The following is a 5242-nucleotide window of genomic DNA, read 5'->3' as shown; positions in this document are numbered from 1 at the left end:
GATCCGAGTTTTGAAATATTTGTAAGAGAGGTTAGAAGGGTACTAGATGGGGTTATCTAATCACTAACTTCAATAGCTAAGTTAGCAAAGAGATCATAAATATAGATCGTATCTAGTTGTATACGATATTACGTACCTAATATATTGCATCCTAATCTTTTATATAGAACCTTGAGTTCTTCTTGTCCTCCTAGGAGTAGACCAGATAATATGAAGAACTCCTAATCCTATCAAGATTGGTGTTTTTTTAGTTCCATATGAATATATTTATTCAGGTCGGATTGCTTAAGTATAGTCTGACCATGATTGGTCTTCCTTGGTCTTGAAATCCTATTTGGACTTAGTCAATCCCGCATTTCTCAACTATTCTTACTTGGTTTCTTTGATGCATATTATCTGAGAGTATTTATGCTCAGTCCATTTTTCTTGTTAGAGCTCGGCTATTTCTTCCTATGGCGAGTTTGATGTATGCATCAAAGAAACCACTACGTCCAAGGACTGATACATTATAAAGGAATTAATAGGTGAAACAATTCACCTAGCCTTTGACGTTTCAATCATTGTGTCTATCATGATGGGTACAATCTCACATAAAACTTTAGAATAAGAAAAATATCCTTACATTCTAGAGTTTTCTTATTTGGTTCTAGGACCCTAAGCTCACGCGAGGTTACCCTCTGCTTGCATGGGTTCAGGCGCCACATGGACCTAAATGATAGCTTTTTGAGTGAAACAACATTGTGCTTCTTGTTGCTTAGGTTTTGGAGTTGACCTCAAGCGAGGTGGGTCTGTGCTCGCGCGAGCTCAGTCTCTCTCTTCTAAAAGCTAAAGGCTAGTGTCTCAAACCATACCGTGAGCCTCCTATGTCCTAAGAGGGCTAACCTCCACCCTCTACACGTGTTAGGTTAATTTTTATGATGAACAAAACAAAAAGTATTTTATGTGTTTTCAATTTTATTTGATTTCTTGCCTTATTTCAATTATGCCTCATTTCAATCTTGCTAGTTTTACTTCTTGCTGTGCATAATTAATTCATCACATTGTTTATTATTTAGTCAATAACCTTAGTGCAGACTAGATGGTTTTTGAAGATCCGCCCCTCGAGGAGGATTAATTATTATTACCTGTTAATTCTTGTTATTTGTTGATTTGTAATTAAGCCACTAAGACTATTTGCTTGCATAGGTCCCTTGGTTAATCCTCAATTTTCTTAATCCCCTTATGGTTCTATTCTCCTTTCGTTTCTATGTATGTTTAATTACTGATTACGACACCATCTCATATGTAAATAAATGGAGAAAATTGGACTTAGCAATTTTTATGATCATCCTACATGTAAAGATAATAAAATTGAAGCTTACCAAAGTAAGCTCCCGCGCATCACATGTATTTATCTCAAATACTAAGGTTAAAATAAATCCAATATCTAGATTAGGATTAATCAAAATCGCAAATGATGTGAGCACTTTGGCATGTCAAGATAAAATCTAAGGCACCAAAATGCCTCCTGATTAGGACTAGGAAAGGTACCAATGTACACCTGCCTAGGTTAGTCTTTCGATTTCTCACCCTACATGCTAAAAGAGATAAAACAGGGTTGATGTTCAAAATGAATATAAAGTAAAACTAGGCTAAGACAATGTTATTAGGATAGGCATATGCTCCAGTGGAGGCTAGACGTCACCGCTGAGGCAGATAGGGGTACTTTCATAAACCTTCCATATTTGTACATAACTTTCTAAACCTAGAATCTCTGATTTTAGGAAGGGGAAAACTTGGGCTCTTAGTGAGGGCTACAAAGTCATTATCCTCACTCCTAAACTTGTCCTAATCTCATCAAGTGGCGACTCTTTCTTTGATTTGTCTTAAGGCCACTTATAATCCTTTAAGGCCCTTAGTTGAATATTCATTTTGAAACAGGCCTAATACGAAGAGTGATACCCAGACGCAAGCGATCACAGTTGCTCATAATAGTACATTAAACATGCTGTCAGAGTGCAAATCATGGACACGCTTCTTCCATCACAATCGCGAAACTTGAAAAGCCTCCAATGACTATTTGATGTGGCATTGAGATATTGGTTGCTTCGAAAGAAACTATTCACCATTTTTAATAGTCACAACATTGCACAAAATTCCCGGTCGTCCCTTTTTTAGGAGAGGTCGCGATTCTTGACCTTTGTAAGCTTTTTATCTCTACCTTGAAACTCTTCATTTTTATAGTCGTGCCTTTCATGGTGCGGTCGCAATTCTCAGCCTTAAGTCTCTAAGTCCTTTGGTCCACAAACTTGTTATTTTTTCAATTCCGCTATAGGGTGCGATTGCGATTTTGAAGCAAACTAGGATTCTTGATTTTGATCAAAGCTATAATATTAACGCTTAAAGAAGCATTAGATCAAGACCTCAATTTATATGTCAAGATCAAAATTAGAGACTTCAGCCTTGTTGACAAAGCATCTAGGCTAACAATCTATTAAAGAAACAGACGAAGTCCCTAAGTCAAGTCAAACTAAAAAAGAACGTTTTAGAGAAACCATAAAGCCAGAGTAATTATCCGCATGCAGTATATTTGAAGGGAGGTCTTCGAGATGTCATAGGCTTACGACACGAAACTTCTATAGCTCCATATCCTTTATCATATTCTTGATATTTATGCTTTTTCTCGATTTATTTAACCATGAATATGTTTATAAATCTCGACAAATCGGAGACAAACTGTAAGTACCAAATTTTTGAATCTAGATATTGAGAAAATTATAGAAAATCCAATGATGAAATGATTATTCTTCTCGAGTCTCACGGAGCTAGGAAAAATCAAGCTCGATTAGGGTTATGAGCAATTGAGCCAAAATCTTATTTTTAAAAAAAAAAATTAGAACGATCAAAATTAGACCAAATTGATTAAGATAGTCAGAATTAGTTAAATGGTTAAGTTTAAGGGCAAAAAAAAGTTTTTTAAGTTTGCCAACCTCTAAAGCCAATTGGCGCTGCATAGTGCTGGTTGGCTCAAAGTTCAATTTTTATGGTCATTTTCAATATTTTTTGAATTTTAAACACCCATAATAGTCGAAATTGATTTTCTAAAGAGATTTTACCAATAATTATCTAAGTTTTTTATTATTATATAATTAAATGAATTTTTATCAGCATTATCTCAAGTTCTTAGAAAATGATTGTATTTATCGATAGAAAATGGTTTTATAAAGCCATTTAACTATCTTTAATTCTTGGAATTATCATAATTAAATGGAGTGTTTTATCCTGGCCTCTAGGGTTACCCACCTCTTCTATAAATAGAAAAAAAAACCCTAGGCCAAGGGGTTGGTAAATATTGGTAGTAGGCGACAGTAAGTTCTTGGCAAGATAAAAAGATTTTTAAAATAAACACCAACCACCCTAAACATTTTGGATCCCTACCCAATTTTTGGATTGACTTCTTCCTTTGCTCTTGAGACTTATGGATCTATATAATATGGTGATAACCTAAGGATTTCTTAAACTTAATCATCTCATCATATCTCTTTTTCTTGATCTCTGTTCTTAATCTTTATAAGCATGATTATGATTTTTTTAAACTTTGATATGATTAGGGTTTAGATCTAATAATTCTTGTGTTAATTAATAGACTTGCATGATTAGGTCTTTCAATTAGCCTTTGCCATGATTACATCTGTACGTTCTAGGTTAATGGCAACTAGTTAAGAATAATTATGTTACATCTAGGTTTCCTATATGTTATTCGAAACTAGTTTCTTTCTTAGTCTATCTATTTGTTTTTAATATAAATATCGTTCTCATATGCCTTAGATAAAGTTTCCAATTTTAGATCATCTGATCTAGAAATTTGACATGCATAGAATTTCACTTGCTTTAACACTATCTGATCTCACATGCTAGGGTTTGAATCTTCAATTCCAATTATTTCTTACTTTATTTGATCAATTTTCATGTCCTAAAAATTAAAATTTGATTTTTTATGCATGCACTTGACTCTTGGGGTATCTAGAGCCTCTAGTTGCTTGAAGCTAGGAAAAATACATTGCAACAATCAATTTTTTTGCCTAAAGAGCCATAGAGCCAATTGGCTGTGCCTAAAGCTGATCCACTCTACCCTATAGCCGATCCGCTGTTCATTCCCCAGTTTGCCCATTTTTTCAGTCTTCGCCTACGTTCACCCTGGTTCACTTGTTTTTGCTAATTTCTATTTATTTTAAGCCAAATAGTTGTACAAAGGATGTAATTTATTATTTTCCTGCTTTTACTTTTGCTTCTACTTCTGTATTTATGTACTTTGTAAAATAGTAGATATATCTAGTTAATGGGTGATTGCCAACTAAAAACGAACTCCCATAGACATAAGACTAAAATTAGACCTTTGTATGTAATCAATAGTCCATTAGGCTGAATAGATGGTAATTTTGGCCCAATTCATAAAACTGAACTAGACTTATGTGGGCTTTGTCATGCTTAATTAACAACTTGACCTATTCAGACTCAGAATTAAAACAAGCCTTTGTATGCAAAGAGTAGCCCGATTAGATGAAAAGTTAGTAAGTTTAGACTTGACCAAAATAGGATAGAACTAGGTGGACCTATATCATATTTTATTGCTTATGATCAGACTCGATATCATCGAGATGGAATTCATCCCAGCGGTTCGAGTTCGCTTATCTCCAAATACATGTCTTATTCTTTTCAATAATCCATATTTGTAGCAATGAAATACTATTCTTCCTCCCCAAAGCGATCAATGGTTGATTACAAAATTTGATCAATTCTTTTTTGTGCATAATTTATTTGTTGCAGTTATAAGGAATAAGCTATTAACTAATAAACTTAAAGTTAAAGAAATAAAATTAAGGAAGTTGGTTTCTGAATTTATCTTTGAGTGTGATGATACTTCCTTAAAGAATATAGTTATTACCATAAATTTTAAAAAAGTGACCTGTTGATTACCCAAGTGGCAATTTCCTTTTTCATACTAGTCCTTGTGACTAGTTAGTATATTCCATATAAATTAAAAAGTCTTGCAGTACCGTAGTCGCTAAAGATATTTAGTTTCGTGCTTGAAACCGCCCCCTACAGCAACAAAATTAAATTTAAAATCAAAACTAGTTTAAAGCTCAAAACCTCAAACTCAGAGTATTACAATACTTGTAAATACTATATCATACTATATTTAAGTAATATTGATACTTTAACTTTCTAGCTCTAAAACTATCAAGTCTCTAGTCTGTCCACA

Source organism: Ricinus communis, chromosome 7, assembly GCF_019578655.1.
Source record: "Ricinus communis isolate WT05 ecotype wild-type chromosome 7, ASM1957865v1, whole genome shotgun sequence".
Taxonomy (NCBI): domain Eukaryota; kingdom Viridiplantae; phylum Streptophyta; class Magnoliopsida; order Malpighiales; family Euphorbiaceae; genus Ricinus; species Ricinus communis.
The sequence above is the reverse complement of the archived record's forward strand: the minus strand, read 5'-3'. Positions refer to the sequence as shown.